Consider the following 21,766-nt stretch of genomic DNA (forward strand, 5'->3'; position numbering starts at 1 on the left):
CTGTCACTCATGCTAAGCAAGAATATCCTCCTATCTCCGCTAACATTCAATGTGAAGCCCGTAGTCGCTATCACAGCCTTCTGACGTTCACAGCTTCCGGGTTTCATGGTAACAAAATATTCATTTCGTGTTTACAGTTTTGTAAAAGGAAAAATTCTGTGTCCTTAACAATCTTGCCTACATCGTGATGACTATACGACGAGAGACTTATTATGTACTAACAGAAATGACGTATCGCCCCCTTGACTAAAATTACAGACAGCAACTGAAATATAATACATTCCAAACTATCAGTTGGCTGGAGCACTAATCTGACATTCAATCGCTAAATGTGAAAGTTAAAATCTAGATGAATTAATTCCTGTTTGGGTGAGTACGCAGCAAATTGTGCGGCTAAATACGGAGATAACGAAATCGGCAATACTTTAATCAAAAATAAATACCACCGAACTTTCCGTTGTCCAGAGCTGAAATACGGCTTCCCGTTTATTGAGCCACTTGTCAATAACACCATTCAGAAATTTAATTACTTTCGCCCATACGTTGGTTGCAACAAATCAGAGCTGCCGTCACATTTATCACGGCAGATAGTCCGCCATTTTATAATCGCGACGGCAGCAGATCAGCCAGATAGCAGCCGCATAACTCGCCCATTATTCAGTTTCATACACTACGGCATATTTCCCTCTTACGAGCTCGGCCAGCACACGCTGAAGTGTATAACGCTTCGTGGCCCAAACTGTAGTCAGTAAAGTCTTCGTGCTATGACTACTTCGTTTAGGTGCAGGCGGGCGGGTTGTCACGTTCCTTGGCTGTAAGCTGTTCGGTAATTTCATTCATCAAACATTTGGTCTGATATTCGGTACGCTTGCATTTCGTTCATTAACGGAGGAACTCCTAGCAAGAACAACAGTCTTAAAACTGACATACTAACTCAGACCGTACCCAGAAGATACGTTGTACGACTATATATACACTACTGGCCATTAAGTGCTACACTACGAAGATGACGTAATACAGAAGCGAAATTTAACAGACAGGAAGAAGATGTGACATGCAAATGACTAGCTTTTCAGAGCATTCACACATGGTTGGCGCCAGTGGCGACACCCACAACGTGCTGACGTTTCCAAACGATTCGTCATACACAAACAGCAGTTGACCGGCGTTGCATAGTGAAACGTTGTGATGTCTCGAATGAAGAGGAGAAAAGCGTAACATCACGTTGCCGGCTTTGATAAAGGTCGGATTGTAGCCTATCGCGATTGCGGTTTATCGTATCGCGAGATTGCTGCTCGCGTTGGTCGAGATACTGTTACCAGAATATGGAATCGGTGGCTTCAGGAGGGTAATATGGAACGCCGTGCTAGATCCCAACGGCCTCTTATCACTAGCAGTCGAGATGACAGGCATCTTATCCGCATGACTGTAACGGCTCGTGCAGCCACGTCTCGATGCCTGAGTCAGCAGATGTGGACGTTTGCAAGACAACAACCATCTGCACGAACATTCCGACGACGTTTGCAGCACCATTGACTATCAGCTCAGAGACCATGGCTGCGGTTACCCTTGACGCTGCATCAGTCAGGAGCGCCTGCAATGGTGTACTCAACGGCGAACCTGGATGCACGAATGGCAAAACATTTTTTCGGATGTATCCAGGTTCTGTTTACAGCATCATGATGGTCGCATCCGTGTTTGGCGACATCGCGGTGAACGCACATTGGAAGTGTGTATTCGTCATCGCCATACTGGCTTATCACCCGGCGTGATGTTATGGGGTGCCATTGGTTACACGTCTCGGTCGCCTCTTCCTCGCATTGACGGCGCTTTGAACAGTGGACGTTACATTTCAGATGTTACGACCCGTGGCTATACCCTTAATTCTATCGCTGCGAAACCCTACATTTCAGCAGGATAATGCACGACCGCATGTTGCAGGTCCTGTACGGGCCTTTCTGGATACAGAAAATGTTCGACTGCTGCCCTGGCGAGCTCATTCTCCAGATCTCTCACCAATTGAAAACGTTTGGTCAATGTTGCCCGAGAAACTGGCTCATCATAATACGCCAGTCACTACTCTTGATGAACTGTGGTATCGTGCTGAAGCTGCATGGGCAGCTGTACCTGTACACACCATCCAAGCTCTGCTTGACTCAATGCCCAGGCGTATCAAGGCCGTTATTACAGCCGGAGGTGGTCGTTCTGGGTACTGATTTCTCAGGATCTATGCACCCAAATTGCGTGAAAATGTAATCACATGTCAGTTCTACTGTAATACATTTGTGCAATGTATACCAGTATATCAGTTTAGAATATGTTACAAACTTAAATCTCTTCTTCCTACTATATTTACGCCATGGAACGAACGAACGTTCGGGATTTAGATCAAAAGCACCAATTTTATTAGTACACGCTATACGAACTTTTTCAAGAGCGCCTTGATCTTCAAATATTTTCTTGTTAGCCCTTTCATTCAAGGTAAGACGCTCAATCCTAACATTAATTCTATACACGTATGTCACTACTTTATTATTACTGAAGCATATTTATTACAAAAGAACTTGAACTCGTCTGTAATATCATAATGCTGTAGTTTTGCAAAGTTCTTCGCTGTTTCGTCATGTTTCTCACTGATGCCCATTTTACCATACTCGAACACCATCTGTTTGAGTAAACTCTATACGCCACCTACACATACTACCAAAATACGGCCTACTCAGATTCGTCCGTCGGCGTATCCAACGCCTCGGGCGTGCAGCGCGAACCCTCCGGTACATCCTCATCCGACGATAGACAAATGATGTCCTGCGTGGTTTCCACATCCGACGTGTCCGACGCATCCAGTTCCGCCTTCAAAGAACGACAGTGCAAAATGTGACAATCAGCATGTACAACATTCAAACGTGATATCAATGCTTCGTCACCAATGGAAAATTCATTTGATACAAATATGACCAGGCCACAATGTTTAATTACCATTTCAGGTTTATTTTTTACATTAACGGTAACAGGACGTCCTTCAACAATACGCTTAAAGGTAGACGCGTATTGCCTCCACCTCAACCATTCGAATTCCTCAAACACAATTACATTATGTGCACGTGCATCATATCCACCAAATCCAAATTCGGAACAAAGCGGTAGATACACATGCTGCTTACGTGAAAGAATTTTTTCGTTCTAGTGTAGCAATTTTAATGGCCGTGTGTGTGTCTGTGTGTCTGTGTCTGTGTGTCTGCGTCTGTGTGTCTGCGTCTGTGTGTCTGCGTCTGTGTGTCTGCGTCTGTGTGTGTCTGCGTCTGTGTGTGTCTGCGTCTGTGTGTGTCTGCGTCTGTGTGTGTCTGTGTCTGTGTGTGTCTGTGTCTGTGTGTGTCTGTGTCTGTGTGTGTCTGTGTGTGTGTGTGTGTCTGTGTGTGTCTGTGTGTGTGTGTGTGTGTGTGTGTGTCTGTGTCTGTGTGTGTGTGTGTGTCTGTGTGTGTGTGTGTGTCTGTGTGTGTGTGTGTCTGTGTGTGTGTGTGTCTGTGTGTGTGTGTGTCTGTGTGTGTGTGTGTCTGTGTGTGTGTGTGTGTGTGTGTGTGTGTGTGTGTGTGTGTGTGTGTGTGTGTGTGTGTCTGTGTGTGTGTGTGTGTGTGTGTGTCTGTGTGTGTGTGTGTGTGTGTGTGTCTGTGTGTGTGTGTGTGTGTGTGTGTGTCTGTGTGTGTGTGTGTGTCTGTGTGTGTGTGTGTGTGTGTGTGTGTGTGTGTGTGCGCGCGCGTGCTGAAGAAATTGGAAAGAATAATTAAAGTATGTTTAGCTTTCAATTGCACGAACTGAAGCGACAGGAACTAACGTAATGATCGTTCAGAAGAACTTGTCCCGTTTCATATTTGCTGTCTAAAACGACCTAAACTTCCCCCAAATTATTTTCGAGAGAAATATACGTACAACACAAATGATCAGGGTAGTCACACGCACACGCACACGCACACTTACTCACTCTCCCTCCATCTTCGTGTCGCACAACCAGGGCTCGGAAAACGAACTTCCGACAATTTGTTGAACGCTATTAATCACTCATTAGTACCAATAGTGAGTCTTTTACATTTACACGGCTTTTATATATATATTCATAGCAAAATATACCGTTTCTATTAGTTAACCACAAGCACTTAAAATTCACTTCTTAATTCCCGGTGGTTCCTGCTCATTTTACATAGTTTTCTGTTTATTTTGCGAGCAACAAGCTGCCGTGAGAAGACGTAAAATTTGTCCACATTCTGTCTGACATTTTCCTTGTTGTTGCCTCTGTACACAGAAATAGCCACTATTTGTTTTTTGAGGAAAAAAGAAGCGCTATGAGCGATTTGAAGCTAGTTTAAAGTCCGCACGTCTCATACAAATTCATTCACTTGGTGCCGGCAGCGCTAATTCGGATTACTTTGCTTGTCGCCAGCCGCTTGTCACCTTTCCGTTGATGACAAGCTTCAAACGCATTAACTTTTGAGCGCTTTCATTTTTCCAGAAATCCTCTATTGTGCCGCATCATTCGACAAACTCGAATTTCTCTTTTCAAGTAACTTCTCTGCAACTTCTACAATGTTACAATAATTATCCACGTAGAGCTGATGCCACTTTCCATAAGAAAGTGTAAATATATTCCAGCTCTGGACAACCTTTAGCAAAAACAGTGATGGAACTAACTTGAATGAGGAAATGTATCCATTACTCCAATCACACAGCATCCGAATGAGGATGACATACCGGGTGATCAAAATGTCAGTATAAATTTGAAAACTTAACAAACCACGGAATAGTGTAGATAGAGGGGTAAAAATTCACACACATGCTTGGAATGACATAGGGTTTTATTAGAACCAAAAACAAAGTTTACAAAATGTCCGACAGATTGCGCTGGACAGCAAAACGTCAGTGACTGCGAATGACAATCGTGCATAAAATGAGCTGTAATGAGAGAGAGAGAATCAGATGCACCAGCAGTCGCAGCATGTTGACGTTACCTCAAAAGGCGCTTTTAGTGGGACTGTATTATCAGAATGGGAAATGTGTTGGTTCAGCGTTCAGATCCTATCGCCATAGGAAGGGGGTTCGAACGGGTAAAGAACCGTTGAAAAATGCAGCTGTGGCGAGAATGATTTCGAAGTTCGAAACCACGGGTTGTTCAGACGATAGACCCCGTAGTGGCCGACCGAGCACAAGGCGTAATGCTGCTGAGACAGTTCAGGAAGAAATGGAAACTGTAGCGGGTTCGTCTATGCACGGGGAAGTCGGCGCCCGTGCAGTCGCACGTCGCACCGGCATTCCATACACTACTGTTTTGTTGGCACTTAGGTGTACCATCCGATGCTATCCGTACAAAATCCATAGGCATCATGAACTTTTACCTGCCGATTTAGTGAAGCGGAGGGCATTTGCGGTGTGGGCGTTTCAAAAGATGGCGGATGACGACGATTGGTTGAGTAACGTGTTGTGGACCGACGAAGCTCATCTCTTGCTCAGAGGGTCCGTCGACGCTCACAACTGCAAAATTTGGGCCACCGAAAATCCTAGAACTGTCGTGGAAACACCATTGCACGGCGAGAAGGTCTCGGTATGGATTGGATTTACATCTACCGTTATCGGGGCTTTCTTCTTCGAGGAAATGCGTGATTCTGGTTTTGTAACTGCTACCGTAACGGTTGAGGTACGCCGATACGTTACAGAATCGCATCATCCCCAGCCTGGCTGATAAACACCTGCTGAAACGTACGATGTTTATGCACGATGGCGTTCCATCCCATATAGCTATACGCGTGAAAGATTGCTTGAGAGCGTCGTTTGGGGATAATCGTGTGCTCAGCCGCCACTTACGTCATGCTTGGCCTCCCAGGTCCCCAGACCTCTGTCCGTGCTTTGGGGTTACCTGAAGTCGCAATTTTATCGTGATCGACCGACATAGCTAGTGATGCTGAAAGACAACATTCGACGCCAATGCCTCACCATAACTCCGGACATGCTTTACACTGCTGTTCACAACATTATTCCTCGACTACAGTTATTGTTGAATGATGGTGGACATATTATTTCCTGCAAAGAACATCATCTTTGCTTTGTCTTACTTTGTTACGCTAATTATTGCTATTCTGATCAGATGAAGTGCCATCTGTCGGACATTTTTAGTAATTTTGTATTATTTTGGTTCTAATAAAACCACATGCCATTCCAAGCATTTGTGTCAATTTGTACCTCTCTATCTACATTATTCCGTGATTTATTCAGTTTGCAAATTTATACTCACTTTTTGATCACCCGGTATTTCGTAATTTTCGACGGAGTCAAAACATCGCAATTGACGAAGGAATGATACCGCAGCGTGGACAGCAATCTGCAGTTACTCGCTGATGATGCTGTGGTGTACGGTGTCTAAGTTACGTAAAGTCACTCAAGTCATCTTGTATCATCCTACAATTTCTGTATGGTGTGATCAACAGCAGCTAGCCCTAAATGTAGAAAAACGGAAGTTAATGCGGATAAGTAGGATACAGAGTTAGCGTTCTGCTTGACAAAGTTAAGTCGTTTAAATATCTGGGCATAACGCTGCAAAGCGATGAGGTGAAATGAGCGTGTGAACACTGTGGAAGGGAAGGCGAGTGGTAGAGGTCATTTATTGGACGATCGTGCGACCTATTCTTGAGTACTGCAAAAGTGTTTGAATTGCTTCGCTATCCTTTAAGTGAGACCTGGTTCGAATGCCAGAGGTGGGCTGTTAGATTTCTTACGCGTTGTTCGAACCTACGCGTAAGTGTTAGAGCGATTCGTCGGGAATCCAATTGGGAATACCTGCAGTGGAGGCGCCGTTTTCGAACAACACTACTGGGAAAATATAGAGAACCGGCATTTGAAATATGACTGCAGAAAGTTCCCTTCAACATAGAATGCGCGTAAGCACCACGAAGGTACGATGCGAGAAGTTAGGACTCATACGGAGCCATACTAGAGTCGGTTTTTGCCTCGCTCTGTTTGGGAGTGGAACAGGAAAGGACGTGACAGGTAGTGGTACAGGGTACACTCCGCGACGCACCGTATGGTGGCTTGCGGAATAAGCTCTTCTTTGGAACTACGTCTACATACAGACGCATTTATCTACGTGACGTACGGAGGTCATTCAACCAACTCAAGTGACAGGCGTAACAATACGTTACTTGTAAGGTGTCGGGCAAATCAAACACCTTCCATGAAAACCCTGACATGACAGCAAATCCGGCAACATGTCACATAGCTCCGAATAAATCCTGACATTAAATTAACCAAAGTAATACAATCAACGAGTGAGCAAATGTAATAACACAGACTAACACGACAACGCCTAAATGCATGTCATACCTTCCCACCGTGAAAAAGACGCAGTTCCGTGGGGAGAAACGAGAACAGAATCAGAGAGCAGAGTCGTGTAGGCTAGTAGGCCCTACAATAAGGGACACACTCACATCGCCAGCCGATCGCCAAGAGCAACCCCCAGCCCATGTTAAAACATAGAGCCCTCCAGAAGACCACAGATGTTAAGTCCCATAGTGCTCAGAACCATTTGAACCATTTTTTTTGTTCATCAGTCTCCTAGAACTTAGAACTACTTAAACCTAACTAACCTAAGGACATCACACACATCCATGCCCGAGGCAGGATTCGAACCTGCGACCGTAGCAGTCGCGCGGTTCCGGACTGAGCGCCTGAACCGCTAGACCACCGCGGCCGGCTTCCAGAAGAACAGTATAGATCTTACGGTAACACTAAAAGGGCCACACCAGCTGCAAGTTTTAGCGTGAGACTATACGCGTCTCTGTTACGTTGCAAACATTAAAAACATAGCCCAACCACGAAAAGTATAACGTTTCTCATTGGATAGACAGAATCTTCGTAGGCGGAGCTTAAAGTTAACATTGAAACCCTGATTGGTCAGTTGAAAATACAGCCAGATACCTTTTTATTAAACCAACTTCGGTAAATTGTAGTAAAGGGAAGTTAGAGAGTTGCTTCCGAGACTGGGAGGTGTGTGGAGCTGCACCGCCCGCCGCCCCCTGACGCTGCCTAACCACCGACAAGGTAATGAACGCGCACGATGCCGCCTAAGAGCGCATAAGGCTTCACTCAGAACTGCAGAAGTCTCATCTGTTACATCCCCTTTTTACGTAATACTAGTGTCGATCGTCAATTAAACTTCATTGTATTCACATTTGCTATTAGAAGTTAAAATCTGAAACGCGATGATTTTTCTGTTATATAATTATTGAGAAGCCGCATCAGCCACTGTAATTTACAAGTTAAATAAGTAATTAAAGATAATTGAGGGTCACTGTAGACCATTTTTATAGTTTTCTCTTTTATGAAACTATAATTTAAACCTAGATTATAGATGTGATACGGGATATGTCATACTTAGATTCATTTTAGAACTTTGAAACCCATTCAGAGAATATTCGTTTATATTTTTGTTGAACGTAGTTGGTTTTTATCATCCTGTATTAAAATATTTCCTTTCATCAATAGCGCCATTTATAAGCAATGTTTTTTGAGTGGAATAAAAATTCCAGTGGTAAACTTAGCTGGTAAAATAACGTTGAAAATGCAGTTTCCTAAAAATAGGAAAGCCTTGCATCCCTTCCACTAAATTTAGTTAGTATTAATGATTTCAGCGTCAGCTCCACTGCACTCCCTGTAAAAGAATCTTAAGTATTTGATTATATCCTCCTTAGTCTCACTGAACTCTTCTGAACTCTTCTGAACTCCAGATGTCATGTGTGGTCTGGCGTGTCCTTACCAGCAACAGGTCCCAGGTTCAAACTAGTCAATTCCCTAAAAAACACGCTCAGAGTGTTGCTGAGCGAAAGTGGTAGGCAGACAATGCAAACTGTTAGATACTTCCTCCCAAGTGTCTAATTTTAGCTTCGCGCTTTTTTCACAAGAGATATTCGATCCCACACGGTCGCTTACCAACAACCGTCTTTCCGGCGCACTTTTCGCGACTGGAACAAAAAATGCGACTTAATTCTTAACACGGGCACTTCAATATCTTATTTATCCGCCGACAGTGGGCAAGCAATTTTAAAGTAGTATGTCTCCACTGTACGGGAATACACATCTTGGAAGTAAGAGGACATTTTGAAGACTCATGGTTGATGACATATGTGACATGTGGAAGTTTAACTGTGGTTCGGGCTCGCGTAGCCAAATGGTAAGACGAACCCGCATTTCCCGCTCATCGCGAGCGGTCGAGTCCCGGTACGGCATAAATTTTCGTCGTCGCCATTCCTTGATCATGACCGGGCCAAACATCTCACGAAATAAGCATCAAACGAAAAAACTACAAAGAACGAAACTCGTCCAGCTGGAAGGGGAAAAAGCACATAGCGCTATGGTGGGCCCTCTACATGGCGCTGCCATAGGTCAAACGGATATCAACTGAGTTTCTTTTAAATAAGAACCCCCATATTTATTACACATTCGTGTAATACGTAAGGAAATCTGAATGTTTTAGTTGGACAATTTTTCGCTTTGTGATAGATGGCGCTGTAACAGTCTAAAATTGTGGGCCAAATGTTTCTAACTAATAGTTGGATACAGGTAGGTTTTTTAAATTAAAATACAGAATTTAGGTACGTTCGAACATTTTACGTCAGTTATTCCAATGTGATACATGTACCTTTGTGAATTTATAATTAAGCTGTAACAGCATGCGTTCGCAGAAATTACCTGTAAATACCACATTCATGCAACTAACGCTCAAAATGATGACCGTCAACCTCAATGCATTTGGCAGTACGTGTAACGACATTCCTCTCAACGATGAGTAGTTCGCCTTCCGTAATGTTCGCACATGCATTTACAATGTGCTGACAAATGTTGTGAGGCGTTGTCGGTGGATCACTATAGCAAATATCCTTCAACTTTCCCCACAGAAAGAAATCCGAGGAAGTCATATCCGGTGAACGTGCGGTGTTTCGACGACCAATCCACCTATCACGAAATATGCTATTCAATACCGCTTCAGCCGCATGCGAGCTATGTGCCGCACATCCATCATGTTGGAAGAACATCGCCATTCTGTCATGCAGTGAAACATCTTGTAGTAACATCGGTAGAACGTAACGTAGGAAATCAGCATACATTGCACCATTCTGATTGCCATCGATAAAATGATGGCCAATTATCCTTCTTCCCATAATACTCGCCTTACATTAGTCCGCCAAGGTTGCTGATGTTCCACTTGTCGCAGGCATCTTGGATTTTTCGTAGACCAATAGTGCATATGATGCCGGTTTACGTTAGCGCTGTTGGTGAATGACGCTTCGTCGCTAAATACAATGCATGCAAAAAATCCGCCATCGTCCCGTAATTTCTCTTGTGCCCAGTGGCAGAACCGCACGACGTTCAAAGTCGTCGCCATGCAATTCCTGGTGCATAGAAATATGGTACGGGTGCAATCGATGCCGATGTAGCATTCTCAACACCGACGTTTTTGAGATTCCCGATTTTCGCGCAGTTCGTCTGCTACTGATGTGCGTATTAACCGCGACAGCAGCTAAAACACCTATTTGGGCGGCATCATGTGATTCAGGTCGTGGTTGACGTTTCACATGTGGCTGAACACATCCTGTTTCCTTAAATAACGTAACTACCCGGCGAACGGTCCGGCCACTTGGATGATATCGTCCAGGATACCGAGCAGCATACATAGCAGACACCCGTTGGGCATTTTGATCACAATAGCCATACATCAGCACGACATCGACATTTAACGCAATCGGTAAGCGGTCCATTTTAACACGGATAACATGAAAGAAGGCTGTATACATGGAAGACTCCTGGAGATACAATTTAAAATCTGGTTCCTGAATCTCCGTCTTACCATTATATAATCTATCTGAAACCTTCTTGTAAGACATTTCCAGGGGCAGATGTGGACTCTGACGACACTCTGTTGGTTATGAACTGTAGATCAAAACTGAAGAAACTGCAAAAAGGTGGTAATTTAAGGAGATGGGACCTGGATAAACAAAAAACCAGAGGTTTTACAGTGTTTCAGAGAGAGCATAATGGAACAATTGACAGTAATGGGGGAAAGAGATACAGTAGAAGGGGTAGCTTTGAGGAATGAAATAGTGAATGCAGCAGAGGATCAAGTAGGTAAAAAGACGAGGGCTAGTAGAAATCCTTGGGTAACGGAAGAGATACTGCATTTGTGTGTTTTCTCCTTTCATCAATTAAATTCAGTAAGTGAAGCAGGCAAAAAGGAATACAAATGTCTCAAAAATGAGATCGACAGGAAGTGAAAAATGGCTAAGCAGGAATGGCTAGAGGACAAATGTAAGGATGTAGAGGCTTATCTCACAAGGGATAAGATAGATATTGCCTACAGGAAAATTAAAGAGACCTTTGGAGAAATGAGAACCACTTGCATGAATATCAAGAGCTCAGATGGAAAACCAGTTCTAAGCAAAGAAGGGAAAGCAGAAAGCAGAAAGCAGAAAGGTGGAAGGAGTATATAGAGGGTCTATACAGGGGTGGTGTACTTCAGGACAATATTATGGAAATGGAAGAGGATGTAGATGAAGATGAAATGGGAGATATGATACTGCGTGAAGAGTTTGACAAAGCACTGAAAGACCTGAGTCGAAACAAGGCTCCAGCAGTAGACAACATTCCATTAGAACTACTGACAGCCTTGGAAGAGTCAGTCCTGACAAAACTCTACCATTTCGTGAACAAGATGTATGAGACGGGCGAAATTCCCTCAGACTTCAAGAAGAATATAATAATTCCAATCCCAAAGAAAGCAGGTGTTGACAGATGTGAAAATTACCGAACTATCAGTTTCATAAGCCACAGCTGCAAAATACTAACGCGAATTCTTTACAGAAGAGTGGAAAAACTGGTAGAAGCCGACCTCGGGGAAGATCAGTTTGGATTCCGTAGAAATGTAGGAACACGTGAGGCAATACTGACCCCACGACTTATCTTAGAAAATAGATTAAGGAAAGGCAAACCTACGTTTCTAGCATTTGTAGACTTAGAGAAAGCTTTTGACAATGTTGACTGGAGTACTCTTTCAAATTCTGAAGGTGGCAGGGGTAAAATACAGGGAGGGAAATGCTATTTACAATTTGTACAGAAACCAGATGGCAGTTGTAAGAGTCGAGGGGTACGAAAGGGAAGCAGTGGTTGGGAAGGGAGTAAGACAGGGTTGTAGTCTCTCCCGATGCTATTCAATCTGTATATTGAGCAAGCAGTAAAGGAAACGAAGGAAAAGTTCGGAGTAGGTATTAAAATCCATGGAGAAGGAAAAAAAAACTTGCTGTCTCTGACAGAATTACAATGTCATCGGCGAACCTCAAAGGACTTGGAAGAGCAGTTGAACGGAATGGACAGTGTCCTGAAAGTAGGGTGTAAGATGAACATCAACAAAAGCAATACGAGGATAATGGAAAGTAGTCGAATTAAGTCGGGTGATGCTGAGGGAATTAGATAAGGATATGAGACACTTAAAGTAGTAAAGGAGTTTTGCTATTTGGGGAGCAAAACAACTCTTGATAGTCGAAGTAGAGGGGATATAAAATGTAGACTGGCAATGGTAAGGAAAGCGTTTCTGAAGAAGAGAAATTTGTTAACATCGAGTATTGATTTGAGTGTCTGGAAGTCGTTTCTTAAAGTGTTTCTATGGAGTGTAGCCATGTATGGAAGTGAAACATGGACGATAAATAGTTTAGACAAGAAGAGAATAGAAGCTTTCGAAATGTGGTGCTACAGAAGAATGCTGAGGATTAGATGGGTAGATCACATAACTAACGAGGAGGTATTGAATAGAATTGGGAAGAAGAGGAGTTTGTGGCGCAACTTGACTAGAAGAAGGGATCAGTTGGTAGGACATGTTCTGAGGCCTCAAGGGATCACCAATTTAGTACTGGAGCGCAGCGTGGAGGGTAAAAATCGTAGAGGGAGACCGAGAGATGAATACACTAAGCAGATTCAGAAGGATGTAGGCTGCGGTAGGTACTGGGAGATGAAGAAGCTTGCACAGGATAGAGTAGCATGTAGAGCTGCATCAAACCAGTGTCAGGACTGAAGAAGACAACAACAACAATATATAAAGAGGCAAATACCGTCCGCACTGGCGGAATGTTACGTGATACCACTTACTTCTACGTTTGTGAGTATTACGGCTCCATCTATTTCAAGGGATTTGTAAACGGTAGGAGGTGCAGAGATCTAGGCAGGCAGGGTGGGTGTAGTATAGGATAGGACAGATGAGGGATTTATAGGTGGGGGGGGGGGGAGGTTACCAGACCCCATGTGCAGCCAGAAAGGAGACTGAGGAGACAGTTGGTAGTGTGCTTGGCTTGGATTGTCCAGAGAAGGGTGACGCCAAGGTACTTGAGGGCGGCCATAAATTGTGATATAGAAGTCGGGGAGGCGGAAGGAAGGGGTGGTGTTGCTCACAATGATCGCATGGGTCTTGGAAGGATTGACCTTGAGCAACCACTGGTTGCACCATGTGGTGAACTGGTCAAGATGGGATTGGAGAAGGTGTTACGGGAGTTGGAGGGTGGGGGCCAGGGCAAGGAAGGTGGTGTCATCGGTGTACTGGAGAAGGTAGACGGGGATGAAGGCGGCAGCATGTCCACTGAATACAGAAGGTAAAGAAGAGGGGAGAGGACGGAATCTTGGGCACACAGGCACAGGGATAGAAAATGTAGGAATCCATGTTATGGATGGTGACATATGAAGGACATTGTCAAAGAAACGACCCGATCACATGGACGTAGTTCATAGGAAGGCGAAGGTTTGGAGCTTGAAGAGGAGACCGGAATGCAATACACAGTCATAAGCACGTTCAACGTCGAGGGAGAGCAAGATGGCGGAGTGACAGGAGTTAAGTTGTTTGGAGAGGAGGTGAGTGAGGCGGGGGAGGACATCAGCAGAGAACAGTCGAAAGCCACACAGTAGTGGGAAGGAGGTGGTGCTAGTGGAGATGCTAGTGGATGCCATGATAGGAATTTAGACAAGGGTGTCAAGAAGGGAGAAGGTGAAGTGGGCTTGGTTATGGGAATAGGTGGCATAGGTGTTAAGGTGGGAAGCGGATCGGGTGGCAAGGGAAATCTGCTGGAGGGTGTGGGGGTGCTGGAACGGGTGGACGTTCTGGAGGACAATGGTGACCCACTGCCGAGGACATCATCAGGTGTGAGTGGGGGACAAAGGGAGTTGACAGGAGGGGTGGGGGTGCCCAGAGGGTGGACAGGGACACTGAGTTCAGGAGTGGTGGGAGGGGGTCGGACCTTGCACTTCTCGGAGTAGGTAGGGTGCAGGAGGTTGCATGTGTTGCAGGAAGAGGACTGGAGGTTGGGACACTGCCAGAGGAAGTGTGCCTGTTCGCAGTGCAGGGGCCTCACGGCACTCAGATGTTGGGTATGTGTTATAACACAGGCACATCTGGCAGCATAGAGATTGAGAAGGGGAACAGGACGACTCGAATTTGCGTCGGCAATGGAAACAGAGGGTAGCCTCCTTCAGGAGTGGGTCGATGGAAGGGGTGTGTTTGGAAAACACCCACATAAGGCGAGTGATCAGTGGTGAGGGTCGGCAGGCGACGTGGGGGTTGGGGTTGGTGGGAGGGGGCGAGGAAGGAGCAGGGGTGAGGGAAGCGTTGGAGCCAAAGCAGTGATGGGGATTCGAGAGATGATGTCTGAGTGAAAGACGGGACTAAGGGAAGTGATAAGAATGGAGGCCCGACAGGGAATGAGGAGGGAGATGGAGGTTCCAGTAAAGTGTTGGCGGGGGAGCAGGCTGAGGTTCCGAGCCTCGAGGAGTGAGGGATCAGGATGGGGCAGGATGTATTTATAGGAGGAGGGAGAGGAGGAAGATGAGGTGGTAGAAGGGACAGGCGGGGAGACATCCATGACATCCGAGTGGAGGAGGAAGAGGCAGGGATTTTTTGGGAACTGAGGCGCGGGGGGGGGGGGGGGGTCGCTTGGGTGCTTCGGCGCTTAAGTGATAGAGGTGTGAGAACAGGCGTGGGGGATGGGAACAACCGGGAGGTGATGGGAGGTGGCAGGTCCCAGTGTGGGTGCTGGCGCAGGCGACAGAGACGAAGACAGCGATGGCGACAGAGACGAAGACAGCGATGGCGACAGTTATGCGTGGGCCGTGGCTCTCCACGGCCACCCTGGCGGTGGAGGGGAGGGATCAGAGGAGGAGGCTGAGGGATAGGGAGCTGGGGACAGGGCGACGAAGAGCGCAGGGGAGGGGAGGGTGAGAATACAGGGGACAGAATGGTGACGACGGCGGCGGCGGCGCCGGACAGAGAGGTAGAGGTATAGGTATAGGTATGGTGGTGGTGGTGGTGGTGGTAAGGGGAAAATGAAGGAAAGTACAGCACAGGACAAAGAGAGATGAAGACAAGGAACTGATGGAGCTGGACGAAGTGCGACCACAGGGGCTGCTGGGCTGTTTGCTGCTGCTTCTGCAACTCCAAATGCTTCAATAAATGTCAATGCAGTTATCGGAGGGCGGTACTTCTCCGAGTTAGCGCGTATGTGCCACATCTCCAGCGGTGAGGTCTGCTATTTAAAGCAATACTGAGGTGACACTGCACAAGCAATGCTCAGTGTGCGCGTTCATAACCACTTAGTGACCTGCGCCTCGCGCCCTCCACGGTGAAAGCTTGGCGTATCGATGTCAAGTCGATTTTCGTCTTCATGCAGATAACTACGTCGACTACGAAGTTTCTCTATAAAATGATTCCAAGGAGATTTTGTCTCACAACGAGACTCATCAATCAAGATAGCGGTTATCAGCTAATCTTATTTCAACAGATTCATTGATAATCGAGCTCCAAAAGTTTGATTTATGGGGCCAAATTTTTGTGTCGTTGTAATTCATGGAGTGGTCTGTGGAAATAGTGTTTGGCGATTGCGGACATGGTTGGTTGCAGAAGGCGAGTATGCCGTTCGTGTTCCATAACGCATTCCTGCATGATTTGTGTTGTTTGCCCTATATATGATTTGCCGCATCCACACGGAATCTTGTAAACACTTGATTTACGCAGGCCCAGGTCGTCTTCAATGGATCCCACCAGTGATGAAATTTTGGAATGAGGGCGAAAGATGACTCTCACTTCACACTTCGTCAATATTCTGCCTATCTGTGAAGAAAGGTTTGGTTTGTGGGATGAAAGGGACCAGACTGCGATGGTCATCGGTCCCACCTGTGAAGAAATATTCCCAATAAATGGTAGATAAGCAGTCGCCCTGAAGGCCTCTTCCTCCTTCCGTCGTTTGTAGGTCTGCATCACTCTGTTCATTTGCCTAGTTGAAAAGCTGCTTCGTCTCTGACCGCTGCTCCATCCCTGACTGCACTGCTGGTCCGTCTCGAACTGACTTCCTTCGGACGGACGACGTCCTGGAGACACTGTTGTGTTCCCTCTGCACAGTTGACTCCGAGCCAGACATCTATGCACAGGAAGGAACCGACCCAAATACACAACTGACCGAACGACCAAACAACGGTCGTCCCCGCTAGTACAGGCTGTGCGGACCTCGCTGGGGCTTCGTCCCCGATTACGCTGCTGCTGCATCCCGACTGCCCTCGTGGTCCGTCCGTGACTGAGCTCCGAACTGAACACCGTACACACGACGACCCGGAAAGTACTAATGGTCGCTCGAGAGATTGTACGACAGTGCACCTACCGATAAGCACTGCTGCTGCCACTCATGGGCAAGTAAGGCAGGAGGTTAGTGACGCCAGTAAATTTAATAAGGAAACGAGGCGGCAGTACTGTAAGAGATCACAGACAATAAACGGAATGAAGATGAGCTGTGCACAGCTCATTACTTTGTAACACGTTCCTTACTGTGTTAAAGTGTACTTCTTAATGCATTGATAGTAAGTATAAGAGTAAAAATTTTCTCATTGAGTGAACTTGTATGAACTACTGAAAATCAAATGTATGTTACTCCTGGAATGCATCAGATACGCAGCCTGTAAACGGCAGCAGATGACGGTGCCCCGGGTTAGCTGTTCAGCAGTATAGGCGGGGATTTTTTTGTTATCGTCGCTTCACCTGAGCCAAATTATAAGAAGTAATACAACAACAGAATTCCATCCTTCAGTTCCTCAGTGCTGAAATTCGGTCAAACTCACTAGTTGCTGGCCGGTGTGGCCGAGCGGTTCTAGGCGCATCAGTCTGGAACCGCGCAACCACTATTGTCGCAGGTTCGAATCCTGCCTCGGGCATGGATGTGTGTGACGTCATTAGGTTAGTTAGGTTCAAGTATCATCCACAAACAGTTTCATGTAGCATGTTATGTTACACCTACATTACAGTTTTGACTCACAGAATATCTGAGATTTCATTGGACATTCATGCAGATTCCCCTTCCTGGTTCACAACCTTGTCACGTCATTTGTATTGCCACATGTACTGGATTTAGTTGTAGTCAATTTAAGTAATTTTACACTTGAATTATCACATTTTAGACTTCTATGAAACTTAATATATCATAAAAGCTAGGAGTGTCTATAGTAGACAAATCAAACATTAACATTGTTTCTACTTAGTAATCTACTGTCCCAAATAAAATCATGTATAGAGGAATTGATCATGTATAGCCTTCAGCTTTCTGAATATTTTTGTATTTTTATTTGTGTTGGGGATAACTTCGGTATCAGTTATGATTAATAGCCTGCAAAGGTATAATTGTATTGCTATATGTTAATATTCATATTGCTATATTATTTACATGAAATTTGAAACCTTATTTACAATATCACACAGAGGAATGTAGTTATATTCAATCTACAGGCACATACACAGCCTCCACACTCAGGAATTCCATGTGTGAGAATCAGGTTTTAGGAGACACCATGTATTTTTAAAAAATTCATTGTTTATACTCACTTTCTTTTACACTAAGTATAATTGTTGGTTTTATTAATTACATTAACTTTCGTAACCACTTGTCTCTAACAATTGACGATTTGTAATGTTCTCATATTTAAATTTAATTTTTAAATTTTGAATAGAGGAATCTTATGTTTAAACATAGCTATCCGAATACTTCCTACATCTAAGATTATTTATGCAAGAATTTACTAATACCATTATATCTTAATATTCATTATGCTCTTATGTTTCATGTGAAATGTAACATCATTTACAATCTCATATAGAGAAACCTAGCTCAGTTTAATTTTGGGGCACATGTATAGCCTTGCACTCTAAAATTGCAATATGGAGAACTTGGTAGATACCGTATAGTTTAGAATTTTTTTTTCTTTCTTTCGTTCTTTGCTTTGTGGTATATCTTTCTATGTTGTTTTACTTTATACTTAATTAATAAAAGCAATATAATTATTTTGCATTAAAACATCACTCACTGTGTCAAAGAGTGAACCAACACACAGAGGCAGAAATATTAGAAAAAGGTCCGCCTCAATGTGGCAGGGATGGTAACGGAATGGGGGCTTGTCAAGCTAACCTAACTTGCAAGCAGCCATTACGGCTAAGAGACCTAACGCTGCCTGGCTTGTCACTTGTCTTAAGTAGGACACGGCCCACCTTAGTAACCCAGATGGTGGGCTGCTCTGTAGTTTGTAAATGAAAAAAAAATTCCAGTTCATGACGTTCATAAACATCCTAGTGGATGACACTCACCTGGGGTAGGCCGGAAGCAAGTCTCACTCCTCAAGATTTCCCTGAATTATGAATACCGTTCGGTGTTCTGTTTGCCGATCCACTGTGCTGCTGGTGTAGCACGTTGACTGCATTTCGAACCCCCTTGTTCTCCTCATAGCGAGATGTTCCACACGGTGCATCCAGTGGTGGCTGTCTAGCTCAGCTTACGGAGGCGCGGTCATCAGCTACCGGCGCAGTGTGTGGGCAGCTGCTGCTACTGTGCGCCTGCATGTTACGAGTGGGCGACAAAGGCCAAGCGTGGGAGGTTGGCGCCGCAGCGCGACCCGTGCCACAGGTAGGCGGCACTGGGGCGGAGTCGGTCACTCTCGCTCATCTAGCTCTGCACTCACGATGCCACAAAAGAATATGAAAAAAATAAAGACATGTTCATTGCAGTGTCGAAAGCTTCTCGCTGTTCGATAAATTTTAAGAAATGCGACATGTTCAAAATGAGAAGAAAAATATGGGTAAATTATAGAGAGACGGGTAATGGTAAGAGTGAACGAGCAAGAACGATGTGCTCGGATTAAAAAGGGAGTGAGGCAGGGATGTAATCATTCACCCCTACTGTTCAATCTGTACATCGAAAAAGCAAAGATGGAAATAAAAGAAAGGTTCTGAAGTGGGATTAATATTGAAGGTGAAAGGATATCAACGATAAGATTCGCTGATGTAATTCTTTACTTTTGTTGTGTTGCCAGAAGAGCCAACACCGTGTTACTAAAGGAGGCCGTAATGCATAAGTTTTAGCGCACGCAGGCTGGCGTGAAGAGGGAAGAACTATACTGACGTGAGTTCTGGAACACAACAACGAATTAGGATTCAGAAAGCGGACATGATTAGTTTGATACTTAACTTTAATCCATTAATGATGAACGTCGCTCTTGACGGTACATTATTCACAATATTATCTGTTCAGAATACATTCTTAGTAATTGAATATGGCGCCTTGCTAGGTCGTAGCAAATGACGTAGCTGAAGGCTATGCTAAACTGTCGTCTCTGCAAATGAGAGCGTATGTAGACAGTGAACCATCGCTAACAAAGTCGGCTGTACAACTGGGGCGAGTGCTAGGAAGTTTCTCTAGACCCGCCGTGTGGCGGCGCTCGGTCTGCAATCACTGATAGTGGCGACACGCAGGTCCGACGTATACTAACGGACCGCGGCCGATTTAAAGGCTACCACCTAGCAAGTGTGGTGTCTGGCGGTGACACCACAACTTTCATTCACCATAGCAATGTCACGAGCTGCTCAATGTAATGAACAGTCTAACGACGACAAAATATGGGCTGATAGTAAATCGTAGAAAGGCGACAGTTTCTCGCTGTTCTCATTTCTGCTACTTCTTACTTACATCAGAATAGATGGTGGGGAAGTGGATGAAGATACGGAATTCTGCTAACTTCTTAGTGAAACAAACGCTGACGGATGGAACAAGGACGTCAAAAGCAGACTATCACTGGCAAGAAGAACATTCCTGCTGAGATAAGTAGTTTCGAACATAGAAATTCCTTCCTCAGGTTAAGGTCTGAGAATATACGTTTGGAGAACAGCATTGAATGATAGTCAAACAAGGACTGCGGGAAAATGGAAAAGAGAATAGACGTACTTGAGATGTGGTGTTACAGAAGAATGCTGAAAATCATATGTACGAATAAGGTAACGAATAAGGAAGCTCCCGCAAAATCAGCGGAAAAGGAATATACAGGATGGAAAAAGTTGTCACGAAATTTTATCTCTGGATCGCTGATGCCAGTAGGAACCAAAATTAAAAATGGTGCGTTATTGATCTACACAACATTATTAAACTGAGGAAACTTAGCGCCACGCGCTCCGATTGGCCGTGGGATTATCCTGTTGACGTTCGTCGGTTGACGGGAAGCGCTATGGTTGTCGGTTCACACATACAAACGTCCCTCGCCCCGTCGCTGTCTCAACCTCACGTCAGAGACATTGCCCCGATGTGACACGTGTGAAACAGCAGAACCTATTCGACACGTGCGTGCGTGCGTGCGTGCGTGCGTGCGTGCGTGCGTGTCATTGCGAGCACAAGTCACCTGCGATTTAGTTGTGTAGTTGTGTAGTTGTGTTGTTAGGTTGTTTTGGGGAAGGAGACCGGACAGCGAGGTCATCGGTCTCATCGGATTATGGAAGGACGGGGAAGGAAGTCGGCCGTGCCCTTTGAAAGGAACCATCCCGGCATTTGCCTGGAGCGATTTAGGGAAATCAAGGAAAACCTAAATCAGGATGGCCAGACGCGGGATTAAACCGTCGTCCCCCCGAATGCGAGTCCAGTGTCTAACCACTGCGCCACCTCCCTTGGTGCGATTTAGTCATACAATAAGTGTGGCGGCACAGAGTTCGTTTGAAGAACAATGAGATATGGGTTTTGTCTATCGACTAGCTGACAGTAATGCTCGAAAGTTGTATTATGAACGGTACCCAGCAAGACGCCAGCCACATCCGCAAACGTTTACAGCAATTCACCCGCGACTTGGCGAACCAGGCTCGTTTTCGAGGTTTCACGTTGATACTGGAAGACCTCGAACACGTTGGGATGCTCCATTTGAATAGACCGTTCTCGAGCACTTCCAGGAATCACCTACGACATGGTGATCACTCATCGGATAGTCTGGATGCTGGCCGTCATCTCTCAAAACATCCCATTTAGTTTCAACCCTGTCAAAGACCTAAATCCTGTTACGAACACAGGCTAGGGTTTTGCCGGTGGTTTCTGTGACTTGTTGCAGGACATCCCGACTTCCCCGCCACTGCGTTGTTTGCCGATGAATGCGCCTTCCATTGGGATGACCTTAACTACACTCTAAACCTGAGGATTTCCCCTTGCCCAGCAATGAACGTCACGTTCGTCAACGGACACCAGGAACGGATTTCGCTCAACCGTTGGGGGGGGGGGGGGCATTGTTGGTGTCCAGCTGATTGGGCCGGTCCGTCTCCCTCATCGGCTCAATTTGCCTCGTTATCTTTTCTTTTTGCAAGAAACTTTACCTGGCCTGCTAGATAATGTTCCCCTGGACATACGGCTGCACATGTTACAGCATG

This window comes from Schistocerca cancellata, chromosome 10 (assembly GCF_023864275.1).
Source record: "Schistocerca cancellata isolate TAMUIC-IGC-003103 chromosome 10, iqSchCanc2.1, whole genome shotgun sequence".
Classification (NCBI taxonomy): Eukaryota; Metazoa; Arthropoda; class Insecta; order Orthoptera; family Acrididae; genus Schistocerca; species Schistocerca cancellata.